The sequence below is a fragment of the Cervus canadensis genome, chromosome X (genome assembly GCF_019320065.1).
Source record: "Cervus canadensis isolate Bull #8, Minnesota chromosome X, ASM1932006v1, whole genome shotgun sequence".
Classification (NCBI taxonomy): Eukaryota; Metazoa; Chordata; class Mammalia; order Artiodactyla; family Cervidae; genus Cervus; species Cervus canadensis.
The window spans coordinates 97,995,881-98,012,157 of record NC_057419.1 but is presented as its reverse complement, the minus strand read 5'-3'; positions in this window follow the sequence as shown (position 1 = coordinate 98,012,157).

Sequence of the window (16,277 nt, the reverse complement as noted above, 5' to 3'; positions counted from 1 at the left end):
ACATGCTGTTGTAACTGGTTCAGAGGCTGTTCTTTAAGTTGAGTTAGGAGAGGGTTAGGCTCTGGTTTTTACAGTCAGACAGGGACCTGTTTGTGTGTATAAGCTGACTTTCACATATATTCTTGTCAATATGCCATGGGGTCTATGCATGAGTGCTGCATAGACCCCATCTGTGGGCACAAATAACTTTGCCAAGTGAGAACAAAGCCAGTGGCCTCTGCAGAAACCAAAGCAATAAGTGAAGCCTCAAGAGGTATAACTAGGCTTTTGCTCTCTGAGCCAGGCTCTTGGTTAGACACATTGGGCAGTAGGATGAGAGGAAGGAAAATCAAGGAAGCAATGTTATCAAGAGCCAGGAACACAGGCTTAGGGAACCTCCTTTCCCCAGAGACACTGACATGTTAACGACATCACTGGCCTCTCACCCAGCTAGAAGTGGATCAGGTTTGTGTCTCCTGGCCTTTTTCCACCCACTCCAGTACCTGAGCTTCCACACTCATCCAACCAGCAAGGTCCACCAATTCTAAGACAGAGATATCTCGACCCCACTTTCTCCCATGGCCACGGTCTGAATTCAGGACTTCATTCTTTCTGGAATTCCAGCTGAAAACAGTGGAAACAGTGACTGGCTTTATTTTGAGGGGCTCCAAAACCACTGGAGATTGTGATTGCAGCCATGAAATTAAAAGATGCTTACTCCTTGGAAGGAAAGTTATGACCAACATAGACAACATATTAAAAAGCAGAATTTTCTAGTTAAAAAAAAATAAAATAAAAAGCAGAGACATTACTTTGTCAACAAAGCTCCATCTAGTGAAGGCTATGGTTTTTCCAGTAGTCGTGTATGGATGTGAGAGTTGGACTATAAAGAAAGCTGAGCGCTGAAGAATTGATGCTTTTGAACTGTGGTGTTGGAGAAGACTCTTGAGAGTCCCTTGGACTGCAAGGAGATTCAACCAGTGCATCCTAAAGATTATTCCTGGGTGTTCATTGAAAAGACTGATGTCGAAGCTGAAACTCCAATACTTTGGCCACTTGATGAGAAGAACTGACTCATTTGAAAAGACCCTGATGCTGGGGAAGATTGAGAGCAGGAGGAGAAGGGGACGGCAGAGGATGAGATGGTTAGTTGGCATCACTGACTCAAAGGACATGGGTTTGGGTGGACTCTGGGCGGTGGTGATGGACAGGGATGCCTGGCGTGCTGCGGTTCATGGGGTCGCAAAGAGTCGGACATGACTGAGCGACTGAACTGTACTGAATTTCTCTCTACTCCCAGGACCTCAAAACTGTCTTCCACACTGCTGATGAGGAACTATCTAGAAGCACTGTCAGGACCACAGAGATAGGCTTTGGGCTTTCTGTAGGTAAGGGGAGGAAGTCTCCAGTTCAAAAGCAACCCACACCAGCAGCATTGGACAGCCAATGTGGCATTCCACCCTGCAGCCTAAGGGGCAAAACAAGAGGAATGGAGCCGGCTGCCACTCGTGGGGGAAGTGGGCAGTCATGAAGTGGGCCACCCAGAAATGTGGAACTTGCCCCTCCTCTGCCCTGTATGCAAATGCCTGGTGCTTCCCACCTGACTCTTAAAAATAGTCTATGAACTTCATGTAGCACCTTTCTTCAGAGGATTTCACAAAATAAACTCAAAGTGATCTGCTTAAAGACCTGGTTTGCAGGCATCCCTTCCCCAGCAGTGTCTGAGGGCAGGAGAAAATAGGGGAGCAGGGCCCTGCCACTACCTTGGGAGACTTCTTCTACTTATGATTTTCTTCCTGGCCCTCTGCAATCTAAAGTGGAATCCCATTTAATATGAAGATTATAAACAAATAGCACTGTGTGTTTGAGCATGAGAGTGAGAAGGGGGGGAGCAAAGAAAGGCTGGAAACAGAAGGACTGAGTGGCTAACAGTGTTACCTCCTCTGGGGAGGAGGGTGGGGGCAGGCTGTGTGGAATGATTGCTCCTTCCACTTCTGGGCTGTATGATTTTTTTTTTTTTGCAAGAAAGTATATTTATGGCTTGGGTAACATTGAAAAAAAAGAATGTGTTTGTAATGCAAAGTATCAAGAATATTGTTGAAAAATGCAATGAAGAATTTTGTTGGGCTGGTAACATGCTGGTAACATGTTGGGCAGTGACATGCAAATCTCAAACTGCTAAAACAGGTAATGTGCACTTATATTGAATATAAATATAAAAGAATATTGCCCTTGCTTCTTCAATACAAGGTTTAGATGCTATTCTTCTTGAACCTAAGACATGGAAAGGAAAATATTTTTAGTATTAGGTTATCAATAGAAGGTACTCACAGTTTGCTTGTAGTGGCAGTTACACAGCTTAATGTGTTTGTCAAAACTTAGCAGTGTACATGGAAAATAGTGTATTTTACTTCATGTAACTTATGCTCCCCAGATAAATAAAACAATAGGTTATCATTAGAGAATGGTTGGCTGTCCACAAGTAACTATCACCACTAATTGCATATTTTCTGCATGTAAGTCTGTTTATCAGCTTAAATATATTATTTCACATAATTCCCTCAATAATCGTGACATTAATGAGTCATTAATTCCAATTTGCAGATAAAATATTAGATGTTTGGAGATGTACTGTGAGCAGTGGCACAGCTGGCAGTCAGCTGGTTTGGAATGGGAATTCAGCTCTCACGCCATGCACCTGCACTGTCCTACACATGTCCATCCAGGTGGTCCATTGGAGATGCTGTACTCCTTCCCGCCAGACACCCTTGGCCTCTCCAGTGAAAATCTGGGGTGAACTCACTTCAGCTCTCTGTTCAACCATGTGTTTGAGTCTGCCTTCATGTCTCAGTGATTCCAAGGGCACCAAAGGCAGCAGTCTTGCACTCCCTGCCCACATTCCCACCTACTTCTCCCAGAGCAGCCTCAGTGGATGATGCCCCAGTGTCGACCTGGTCAAGTTCCAAATAACCATCTGCCCACCGATGGACCCGTCCCATTGGAAGAGCAAAACTAGAAGTGATTGATCTAACTAGCGTGTCCCAGCCTCTATTACTCCATGTCCACCAAATAAGTCATCCCTGGTGCACTCTTTAATCTCCAGGGTTGAGCTCAGCCCCAGTGCCAGGAAGTTGTTTGTGGGACTGAACCTCATTTGAGGCAACTCAGGACACAGGAGTGACATGTCCAATCACGATTTGTATAGGCTCAAGCAACCCTGGAGTTCTACCTGCAGGAGGGAGGAAAGCACATTCATGCCAGGAACGAGCAAGGGTAGTGTGGAAAGCCAATGGGGTGGGGGAGTGGAGACAGGAGGCCCCTGGCCACCAAAGTCCCCCCACTGGCCTTCAGTCACCTGTTGCTCAGACACAAAACCCAACAGCAGAGTGGGAGAGAGCAGTGAAGTGAGCCTGTGCACCAGCCAGGAGCTAGAAAGGGGAGCAGGTACTGGGGGTGGGAACAGGGGTTGGTTGGGGAAGAATCTAGAGAAGGGTGAAGGACCTTGGTAAGGGCAAAAGATTGGGAGAAGGCCCAGGCATCCTAGGAAGGTCATGAGAGAGGGGAGGCCCAGGACTGGAGAAGGACGAGGGGGTGATGCCGGGTGGCCTATGGCTTTCTGATGAGACAGTGGGTTTCTCCAGTGTCTGGAGAAAGCTGCAGAGTATGGGGTGAGAAAAGGATGTGGGGATGTGGTGGGGAGTAGGGCCAATAAGCAGATTTCAGAGATGGGGAGAGGGCCTCAGGCTTGGGGGAGGGGAGAGTGCTCCAAGGAAGATAAGGGGGTCCGGGAGAGGGCTCAGGATCAGGATCAGGATGGAGCCACAGGATCTTGGGAAGAACAGGGAGTCCTGAGGATTTCCAAGAGGACCCCAGGGGTCCAGGGAGGTCAACGTGGTAAGAGAGGTCTCTAGGTTCCTAGGAAGGGGCGCAGGGTCCAGGGGAGGAATTTGGAAACAAGGGAAGGGTAGGGGATCTCTGGAAGAAGCACGGGGTTGGAGATTGGTGCACCCAGAGTACAGGGAGGAATTCGGGACTGGCAGAGGGCTTGGGGTCCCAGGAAGCAACTCAGAATCCATAGGAAGAGCATGGGGTCCTGGGAAGAGATGCAAATTCTGGGGACGAAGCCGGGGTCACAGGGCTGGGGCCTCAGGGGGCTGAGGCAGCGCATTACCTGCTTCAGATGGGGTTGTCCAGACCCCAGAAAATGTACCACAGGATCACATAGAGGATGAGCAGGATAGCGAAGAAGAACAGAGCCACGAAGATGGCCTTGGTCACTGTGGAGAACAGAGCCTGCATGGTCCCCTCAAGGGGGCACCATGGGGTCCTGAAGGAGGGATAGTGATGAGAGCAGCATGGGCTGCCACTTGCACCCAGGGAGAGACGCCCTGACAAGGAGGAAACTTCTGTGGGCCAGCATCCCTGGGACAACTATGCACTTGGGGCCAAGGGCTTGTCCGGTCGGTGGAGACATCAGGTCCCCTGGACCCCCAGCCCACAGCTCCTTCCATGTGGTGCAGCCTGGAGGCTCTGCCATTGGCTGGTGGGAATCAAAGAAGCTTAAGGATGAGGGAGAACTGTCAGGTGCTTCGGGGCACCTCCAGAGTGGACCAGGGGTCTCCTTGAGAAGAGAGACTGGGGAGAGGTGTGGGGGTCTCCTTTGTTCCCCAGGGCATCCCTAAAAGATGACCCCACTCATCTCTCTGGCACTTCAGGAAAGGACAGATTGGAGAGGTCATACGCTAGCCCCAGCCTGTCCCAACTGGTGCCCAATATTACACACTGAAATTTTCCTGCACACAGTGACCTGTTGCAGGGCCCCATCCTTTGGTGGGTCTTAAACGAAAAGTGAAAGTCGCTCTGTCATGTCTGACTCTCTGCTAGTCTCCTCCATCCATGGAAATCTTGAGGCAAGAACACTGGAATGGTTTGCCATTCCCTTCTGCAGGGGATTTTCCTGACCCTGGAATTGAACCCAGGTCTGCTGCCCTGGAGGCAGGTGCTTTACCATGATTCCCAGACACCAGGGACTCTCTGATCTCTAAGAAGGGAGGAGCCAAAAGGAGCCACGAGGGGCCAGGGCTGCTTGAACAAATCCCGAACCTTCTCAAGGACCACCAGGGTGCATCCACCTGTGCCTTGGGTGAGTAAAGGACCACTCTGGCTGCTTTGTCTCTATTGCAACCCACCCAACCCCCCACCCCACTCCTGCCCTCCTGTGCAACCCACCAGTGGTTCTGGACCAGCAGCATCCCCACCACCTTGGTGCAGAGAAGAGAACCAAGATCTCAGACTCCACCCAACTACACAGCGAAGATCTTCATATTAACGAGATCCCCAGAATGGGGAGGGACTTCCCTGGTGGCTCAGATGGTAAAGAATCTGCCTGCAATGCGAGAGACTCAGGTTCGATCCCTGGGTCGGGAAGATGCCCTGGAGAAGGGAATGGCAACCCCAGAATTTCATGGACAGAGGAGACTGGCGGCTTCCATGGGGTTGCAAAGAGTCCGATGCGACTCAGAGCCTCACACTTTCACTTTCAGGATGGGGCAAGTCACCATGTGTTCACTGCCCCTTGTGCTGTGGTCATCTGCCTGGTATAGTCTGTGAATGCAGGGTCATTGTGTCTTCCATAGTCAGGAATGGCTTCCCCAGTGGCTCCTGCATGCCTACTAAGTCGCTTCAGTCTTGTATTGTGTTGATAAGCGCATTCTTTAACCACTACCGCCTGCCAGTGGTAAATAATTCGCCTGCAATGCAGGAGATGCAGGACACACGTGTTTGATCCCTGGGTCAGGAAAATTCCTAACGGGAGGAAATGGCAACCCACGCTAGCATTCCTGCCTGTGAAATTCCATGGACAGGAGAGCCTTTTGGGCTACAGTCCATGAACAACTTAGCACAAACACATAGTCAGAAGTAATCAAGCCTGATTTCTTCAGTGGAAACTTTCTAGAAGCTCCAGTTAGTTATCTAGCAAGAGTTGTTTCCAGTTTTTTAGGAGCATGATTTCACTCATTCTTGAGAAGACATTTTTTCATGACTGACGAGCAAGGACCACGGAGACAAAAACTGATCTTAATGGTTTAAAGGAAAACAGAAGTTAGTACTTCTCTTCCCAGCACCCGCTCCACCTCCAAACCTCTGTTCTTGACTTTGTCCTACTCTCCAAGTGGTTTCTCAGGTAGAGACAGGTAATAAGTAGTGATTTCTGTGCTATGCACGTCAAACCTGCAGTCTAGCCTGTTCTAGTGGGAGGGAGAAATAGCATTTTGCCCATGGGGTTGTCAGGAAACATGACTGTCAGATTTGCAAGCACTGGCTGCACAGGCCAGATCACCTTTCATTCCTCCAGCTGCCACCATGCCATTTACCAGCTACTGTCAGGAGAGAACTTCTGCTGGAAGGAATGAGGCCACTTCCAATTTGAGTGAGATCCTGTGTGCTCAGTCGCTCAGTTGTGTCCAGCTCTTTGTGACCCCGTGGACCACAACTGCCAGACTCTTCTGTCCATGGGATTTTCCAGGCAAGAATACTACAGTGGGTTGTCATTTCCTCCTCTAGCGGCTCTTCCCAAACCAGGGACCAAACCCTCATCTCCTGCACTGTAGGCAGATTCTTTTTTTTTAAGTAGCAAAACCAAAGCAAAACTTTTGTTTATTTATTTATTATTTATTTAACTTTACTATATTGTATTGGTTTTGCCATACATCGACTTAAATCCACCATGGGTGTACATGTGTTCCCCATCCTGAACCCCACTCCCACCTCCCTCCTCAACCCATCCCTCTGAGTCATCCCAGTGCACCAGCCCTGAGCACCCTGTCTCATGCATTGAACTTGGACTGGTGATCCATCTCACATATGGTAATATACATATTTCAATGTCATTCTCCCATATCATCCTGCCCTTGCCCTCTTCCAGAGTCCAAAAGACTGTTCCATACATCTGTGTCTATTTTGCTGTCTCGCATACAGGGTTATCATTACCATCTTTCTAAATTCCATATATATGCATTAGTATACTGTATTGGTGTTTTTCTTTCTGGCTTACTTCACTCTGTATAATAGACTCCCGTTTCATCCACCTCATTAGAACTGATTCAAATGTATTCTTTTAATGGCTGAGTAATATTCCATTGTGTATATGTATCACAGCTTTCTTATCCATTCATCTGATGATGGACATCTAGGTTGCTTCCATGTCTTGGCTATTATAAACAGTGCTGTTATGAACATTGAGGTACACGTGTCTCTTTCAATTCTGATTTCCTCAGTGCGTATGCCCAGCAGTGGGATTGCTGCATCATGTGACAGTTCTATTTCCAATTTTTTTTAAGGAATCTCCGCACTGTTCTCCATAGTGGCTGTACTAGTTTGCATTCCCACCAACAGTGTAAGAGGGTTCCCTTTTCTCCACACCCTCTCCAGCATTTATTGCTCGTAGACTTTTGGATAGCAGCCATTCTGACTGGCGTGAAATGATACTTCACTGTGGTTTTGAATAGCCTATCTCTGATAATGAGTGATGTTGAGCATCTTTTCATGTGTTTGTTAGCCATCTGTATGTCTTCCTTGGAGAAATGTCTGTTTAGTTCTTTGACCCATTTTTTGATTGGGTCTTTTATTTTTCTGGAATTGAGCTGCAGTAGTTGCTTGTATATTTTTGAGATTACTTCTTTGTCCATTGCTTTGCTTGCTATTATTTTCTCCCATTCTGAAGGCTGTCTTTTCACCTTGCTTATAGTTTCCTTTGTTGTGCAGAAGCTTTTAATTTTAATTAGGTCCCATTTGTTTATTTTTGCTTTTATTTCCAATATTCTGGGAGGCAAGCCATAGAGGATCCTGTTGTGGTTTATGTCAGAGAGTGTTTTGCCTATGTTTTCCTCTAGGAGTTTAATAGTTTCTGGTCTTATATTTAGATCTTTAATCCATTTTGAGTTTATTTTTGTGTATGGTGTTAGAAAGTGTTCTAGTTTCATTCTTTTACAAGTGGTTGACCAGTTTTCCCAGCACCACTTGTTAAAGAGATTGTCTATTCTTCATAGTATATTCTTGCTTCCTTTGTCAAAGATAAGTTGTCCATAGGAGCATGGATTCATCTCTGGGCTTGCTATTTTGTTTCATTTATCTATCTTTCTGTCTTTGTGCCAGTACCATACTGTCTTGATGACTGTGGCTTTGTAGTAGAGCCTGAAGTCAGGCAGGTTGATTCCTCCAGTTCCATTCTTCTTTCTCAAGATTGCTTTGGCTATTCAAGGTTTTTTTGTATTTCTCTCTTTTTTTTTGTTTTTTTGTTTTTTTTTTTGTATTTCCATACAAATTGTGAAATTACTTGCTCTAGTTCTGTGAAGAATACTGTTAGTAGCTTGATAGGGATTGCATTGAATCTATAGATTACTTTGGGTAGTATATTCATTTTCACAATATTGAATCTTCCGATCCATGAACACGGTATATTTCTCCATCTATTTGTGTCCTCTTTGATTTATTTCATCAGTGTTTTATAGTTTTCCATGTATAGGTCTTTTGTTTCTTTAGGTAGATATACTCCTAAGTATTTTATTCTTTTTATTGCAATGGTGAATGGTATTGTTTCCTTAATTTCTCTTTCTGTTTTCTCATTATTAGTGTAAAGGAATGCAAGGGATTTCTGTATGTTAATTTTATATCCTGCAACTTTATTATATTCATTGATTAGCTCTAGTTATTTTCTGGTAGAGTCTTTAGGGTTTTCTATGTAGAGGATCATGTCATCTGCAAACAGTGAGAGTTTCACTTCTTCTTTTCCCATCTGGATTCCTTTTATTTCTTTTTCTTCTCTGATTGCTGTGGCCAACACTTCCAAAACTATGTTGAATAGTAGTGGTGAAATTGGGCACCCTTGTCTTGTTCCTGATTTTAGGGGAAATGCTTTCAATTTTTCACCATTGAGGATAATGCTTGCTGTGGGTTTGTAATATATAGCTTTTATTATGTTGAGGTATGTTCCTTCTATTCCTGCTTTCTGTAGGGTTTTTATCATAAATGGATGTTGAATTTTGACAAAGGCTTTTTCTGCATCTATTGAGATAATCGTATGGTTTTTATCTTTCAATTTGTTAATGTGGTGTATTACATCGATTGATTTGCAGATATTAAAGAATTCTTGCATCCCTGGGATAAAGCCCACTTGGCCATGATGTATGATCTTTTCAATGTGTTGTTGGATTCTGTTTGCTAGAATTTTGTTAAGGATTTTTGCATCTATGCTCATCAGTGATATCGGCCTGTAGTTTTCTTTTTTTTGTGGCATCTTTGTCTGGTTTTAGAATTAGAGTGATGGTGGCCTCATAGAATGAATTTGGAAGTTTACCTTCTTCTGAAATTTTCTGGAAGAGTTTGAGTAAGATAGCTTCAATTTCCGTGCTTGTGATGGGTCTGTTAAGATCTTCTATGTCTTCCTGGTTCAGTTTTGGAAAGTTATACTTTTCTAGGAATTTGTCCATTTCTTCCAAGTTCTCCATTTTATTGGCATAGAGCTGCTGGTAGTAATCTCTTATGATCCTTTGTATTTCTGTGTTGTCTGTTGTGATCTCTCCATTTTCATTTCTAATTCTGTTGATTTGGTTCTTCTCCCTTTGTTTCTTAATGAGTCTTGCTAACGGTTTGTCAATTTTGTTTATCTTTTCAAAAAACCAGCATTTAGCTTTGTTGATTTTTGCTATGGTCTCTTTTGTTTCTGTTGCATTTAGTTCTGCAGTAATTTTTAAGATTTCTTCCCTTCTACTAACCCTGGGATTCTTCATTTCTTCCTTCTCTAGTTGCTTTAGGTATAGAGCTAGGTTATTTATTTGACTTTTTTCTTGTTTCTTGAGGTACGTCTGTAATGCTGTGAACCTTCTCCTCAGCACTGCTTTTACAGTGTCCCATAGACTTTGGGTTTTTCTGTTTTCATTTTCATTCGTTTCTATGCATGTTTTGATTTCTTTTTTGATTTCTTCTATGATTTGTTGGTTATTCAGAAGTGTGTTATTTAGCCTCCATACGTTTGAATTTTTAATAGTTTTTTTTCTCTGTAATTAAGATCTAATCTTACTGCATTGTGGTCAGAAAAGATGACTGGAATGATTTCAACTTTTTTTGAATTTACCAAGGCTAGATTTATGGCCCAGGATGTGATCTATTCTGGAGAAGGTTCCGTGTGCACTTGAGAAAAAGGTGAAATTGATTGTTTTGAGGTAAAATGTCCTATAGATATCAATTAGGTCTAGCTGATCCATTGTGTCATTCAATGTTTGTGTTTCCCTGTTAATTTCCTGTTTAGTTGATCTATCCATAGGTGTGAGTGGGGTATTAAAGTCTCCCACTATTATTGTGTTATTGTTAATTTCCCCTTTCATACTCGTTAGCATTTGCCTTACATATTGTGGTGCTCCTATGTTGGGTGCATATATATATTTATAATTGTTATATCTTCTTCTTTGATTGATCCTTTGATCATTATGTAATGCCCTTCTTTGTCTCTTTTCACAGCCTTTATTTTAAAGTCTATTTTATCTGATATGAGTATTGTGACTCCTGCTTTCTTTTGGTCTCCGTTTGCATGAAATATTTTTTTCCAGCCCTTCATTTTCAGTCTGTATGTGTCCCTTGTTTTGAGATGGGTCTCTTGTAGACAGCATATGCACAGGTTTTGTTTTTGTATCCATTCAGCCAGTCTTTGTCTTTTAGTTCGGGCATTCAACCCATTTACATTTAAGGTAATTATTGATAGGTATGTTCCTGTTGCCATTTACTTTGTTGTTTTGGGTTTGCATTCATACAACCTTTCTGTGTTTCCTGTCTAGAGAAGATCCTTTAGCATTTGTTGAAGAGCTGGTTTGGTGGTGCTGAATTCTCTCAGCTTTGGCTTGTCTGTAAAGCTTTTGAATTCTCCTTCATATCTGAAGATGAGATCCTACTGCTGGGTAGCAGTAAATCTGGGTTGTAAGGTTATTCTCTTTCATTCTTTAAGTATGTCCTGCCCATTCCCTTCTGGCCTGAGAGAGTTTCTCTGTTGATAGATCAGCTGTTATCTTAATGGGAATCCTTTGTTGTGTTATTTGTGTTTCTTCCCTTGCTGCTTTAATATTTGCTCTTTTTGTTTGATCTTTGTTAATTTGATTAATATGTGTCTTGGGGTGTTTCGCCTTGGGTTTATCCTGTTTGGGACTCTCTGGGTTTCTTGGATTTGGGTGGCTATTTCCTTCCCCATTTTAGGGAAGTTTTCAGCTATTATCTCCTCGAGTATTTTTTCATGGCCTTTCTTTTTGTCTTCTTCTTCTGGGACTCCTATGATTCGAATGTTGGGGCATTTCACATTGTCCCAGAGGTCCCTGAGGTTGTCCTCATTTCTTTTGATCCTTTTTTCTTTTTTTCTCTCTGCTTCATTTATTTCCACCATTTTATCTTCTACCTCACATATCCTATCTTCTGCCTCTGTTATTCTACTCTTGGTTCCCTCCAGAGTGTTTTTTGATTCTCAATTTATTTGCATTATTAATTTTTAATTTGACTTTTTTTTAAAATTTCTTCTATGGTCTTGTTAAACATTTCTTGCATCTTCTCAATCCTTGTCTCCAGGCTATTTACTCTGGTATTCCATTTGTGTTTTCAGATTTAGGATCATTTTTATTGTATTATTCTAATTCTTTTTCAGTAGATTCCCTATCTCCTCGTGTATTTTTTTTTTTTTTTTTTTGGCTTGGTGGGCATTTTTCATGTTCCTTTACCTGCTGGGTATTTCTCTGCCTTTTCATCTTGTTTCGATTGATGTGTTTGGAGTTGCCTTTCTGTATTCTGGTTGTCTGTGTTTCCTTTTTATTGTGGAGGTTCCTCCCAGTGGGTGGGGTTGGACGATTGGTTTGTCAAGGTTTCCTGGTTAGGGAAGCTTGCGTCAGTGTTCTGGTGCATGGAGCTGGATTTCTTCTCTCTGGAATGCAATGGAGTGTCCAGTAGTGAATTTTGAGATGGGTCTATGTGTTTGGTGTGACTTTGGGCAGCCTGTATGTTGACGCTCAGTGCTATGCTCCTGCGTTGCTGGAGAATTTGCGTGGTATGTCTTGCTCTGGTACTTATTGTCTCTTGGGTTTCAGTGTAGATATGGAGGCTTTTGGATGATCTCTTATTACTTAATGTTCCCTGTAGTCAGGAGTTCTCTGGTGTTCTCAGGTTTTGGGCTTAAGTCTCCTGCCTCTGGGTTTCAGTCTTATTCTTCCAGTAGCCTCAAGACTTCTCCAACTATACAGCACTGATAATAAAACTTCTCAGTTAATGGTGAAAAGATTCTCCACCATGAGGGACACCCAGAGAGGTTCACAGAGTTACATGAAGAAGAGGAGAGGGAGGAAGGACATAGAGATGGGCAGGAGGAGAAAAAGGGGAACTCAAGAGGAGAGAGACAGATCTATGCAGTTTTCTGTTTCCAAAGTGTTCTCCATGGCCCAGACACCTACAGAGATTCACAGAATTGGATTGGGAAGAGAAGGGGAAGGGAGGAAATAGAGGTGTTCTGAGGTAGAAAACGGAGAGTCAAAGTGGGAGAGAGTAATCAACATACTCCTGAGTAAAAATGGGTACTGAATATTGGATTCTTAAATGTCCAAAATTGATGTCAAATACTGAAAAACAAAGATTAAAAATCTAGAGTAGAGGTTAGACTCTTAAAAATACAATATTAAAAACAAAAACACAAAAAGTTTAAGAAATATATATGAAGTTCGCTTTAAAAACAGTCTTTTTTTTGCAAGGTTATAGTGAAATGTAAATAAAAATTAAGGAGTAATAGAGGAGTAATAGAGGACCTTAAAAGAAAATAAATAAAATAAAATAAAAACTTTTTAAATTAAAAATAGTAAAATATATGAAAATGAAAATGAAAATTAAGGATCAATAGAGGAGTAATAGAGGGCTTTAAAAGAAAATAAAAGGAAAAAAGAAAAAAAATTAATTAAAAAATAGTAAAAATATATGAAAATGAAAATTAAGGAGTAATAGAGGAATAATAGGGAATTTTAGAAGAAGATAAAGGAAGAAATAAAATAAAATCATTTAAAAAAGGAAAAAAAAGAAAAAATTTAATTAAAAAATAGTAAAAATATATCTAGGAATTTCTCTGTAGCTGTTGTGGGCAGTGTGGGTTTGGTTTAGTTTCAGATAGCTCCTTGTTCCAACTTACACTTCTTGATATCTATAGGCCCCTTCCAGTGTAGTCGGTGTTAACTACAGGTATTTTAATCTGTTGCACCTGTCACTTCTGAAGTGGTTCCCTTTATTTATTTGGCTTCTGTTTGCAGGTCTTGTCAGTGTCTAATTTCTGCCCTGACACAAGCGGGTGGAGGTGGTCGCTTGTTTAGGTTCGCTTGTTCAGTCGTGCTGTGGGGAGGGAGGGGCACCGCACACAAATATCACTGGCCTGTGTGGGGAGCACTCGCAGTGTTCCGGCCACACTGGGTTTGCCCCCGCTCGCGTGTGTGTGCTTTCCGCATCTACAGTGCTCAGGCTCCAGGCTGCTCTATAGGGAGCAGGCCCTGAGTTGCATGTGGTTCCAGTTTTTGGGTACTCCACAAAAGCACAGACTCGGTTGGGCCTGTGTTTTGTGCCTTCCCTGGCCAAGCAGCTCAGGCAGCCAGGAGCTTGATGAGCGAACTCTCCCCAGGTGCAGTGCGCCTTATCCCCTCCGCGGTCCCAGTCTCAGTTTCTGCGCGCACTGGTTGGGCGCGCCTTGTGTCTGTTCTGGGGAGCTGGTCTCTAGCCGCGACCCTCCCAGCAGATGTCAACCATCCAGAATCTCAGGAAGTCTTTGGTTAGAAACTGGAAGCCTGTTTGCAGTTTGGTAGGGGATGCCATCTCTGGGGCTGAATTTGCCCCTTTCCCCTCCCCCCTGCCTCCTGCCTCTGGCGGTGGATGGGCAGGTCCACAGTCGGCTAGCTCTTCTCTGGATTTGCTCAGTCCTTCCTTTGTTCCTAAGCAATGCCGCCCACTCCTCTCCGTTCAGCCCCCACTTGTTGGTGGCAGATGCGAGTGTCTGGGGTACTTTTCTGCTGGGGGTTGCTTTTAGACATGTAGTCTGTGGGTTTTATTTATTTTTCCTCCTGGTTAGGTTGCCCTCTGAGATTCAAAAACTTCCCCCAGACCCACCAGTGAGAGGGTTTCGTGGTGTTTGGAAACTTCCTCTATTAGGACTCCCTTCTGGGACGTGTCTCCACCCCTAACTCTTTTGTCTCACTTTTTATCTTTTATATTTTGTCCTACCTCCTTTCAAATACAATGGGCTGCTTTTCTGGGAGCCTGATGTCCTCTGCTAGTGATCAGAAGTTGTTTTGTGGAGTTTGCTCAGCATTCAACTGTTCTTTTGATGAATTTGTAGGGGAGAAAGTGGTCTCCCCATCCTATTCCTCTGCCATCTTAGCTCCTCCAGAAGACCTGTACTTTGAAAATTGTAAGATATTGATGAGAGAAATTGAAGACAGCACAGCAAGATGGAAAACTATACTGTGTTCTTGGATTGGGAGAATAGATTTTGTAAGATGACTATACTACCCAAGGCAATCTACAGATTCAATGTAATCCATATCAAATTATCAATGGCATTTTTCACAGAACTAGAAATTTGTGTGGACACAAAAGACCCCAAATAGCCAAAACAATCTTGGGAAAAAAGAACAGAGCTTGAGGGACTTCCCTGGTGGTCCAGTGGCTAAGCCTCCATGCTCTCAATGTAGGGGGCCCAGGTTTGATCCCTGATCAGAGAACTAGATCCCACATGCAACAACTGAGAATTAGCATGCTGCAACTGAGATTCACATGCCACAATTTAGAGTTCATGTGTTGCAGCTCAAGACCCTGCATGCCACATCTAAAAAGATCCCAAGTGCTGAAACTGAGGATTCAAAATCCCGCATCTTAGGATCCCGCATTTCTCAATGAATATCAAAGATCCCATGTGCCACAACAAAGACCAGACACTGTCAAATAAAGTAAAAGGAAAAAAGAACAGAGCTGGAGGAATCAAGCTTCTTGACCTTAGACTATACTACAAAGCTATAGGAATCAAAACAGTATGGTACTGGCACAAAAACAGACATACAGATCAATGATATTGGATGAAAATTGTAGAAACAAACCTATGTACCTATGGTCAATTAATCTATAGCAAAGGAGGCAAGAATCCTGTATACAATGGAGAAAAGAGAGTCTCTCCAGGAAGTGGTGCTGGGAAAACTGGACAGCTGCATGTAAAATAATCAAATTAGAACATTATCTAACACTATATACAAAAATGAACTCAAAATGGATTTATGATCTACGTGTAAGATTGAATATGTAAGACTTCTGAATGAAAACATGGGCAGAACACTCTTTGACATAAATCACACCAGCAGTGTTTTTGGATCCATCTCCTCAAGTAAAGGAAATAAAAGCAAAAATAAACAAATGAGTTTTCCAGGTGGTGCTACTGATAAAGAACTTACCTGCCAATGCAGAAGAGATAAGAAATGAGGGTTCAATCCCTGGGTCGGGAAGATACCCTGGAGAAGGGCACGGTAACTCACTCCAGTATTCTTGCCTGGAGAATTCCATGGCCAGAGGAGCCTGGTGGGCTACAGTCCATAGGGTTGCAAAGAGTCAGACATTACTGGAATGGCTTAGCATAGCGCAGGGACCTAATTAAACCTAAAAGCCCTTGCACAGCAAAACAAACCATTTAAAAAATGAAAAGGACCTACTGAATGAGAGAAAACATTGTAAATGACTGATTTGGGGTTAATATCCAACATATATAAATAGCTCAAAAACACAATGTAGGAAAAACCAACCACTTTAAAAATTGGCAGAAAAACTGAATAGAAACTTTTCCAAAGGAGATATACAGATGGGTAACAGACATATGAAAAGATGCTCAACATCACTGACCCATCAAGTAAATGCAAATCAAAATCACAATGAGATGTCACCTCATACCTGTGAGAATGGCTATCATCAGAAAGAACACAAATAACAAATGTTGCCAAGGATGTGGCAAATGGGAATCTTTGTGAACTGTTGGTGGGAATGTAAATTAGTGTAGTCACTTCGGAGAATAGTTTGAAATTTCTCATAAATTTAAAATTGAGCTATGTGACCCAGAAATTCTATTACTGGGTATATATCCAAACAAAACAAAAACAAAAACACTAATTTGAAAAGACACATGCACTCCAATGCTCACAGTATGGTTATCTATAATTGTCAAGATATGGAAGCAATCTAAGTGTCCATCAATGGATGAATAGATA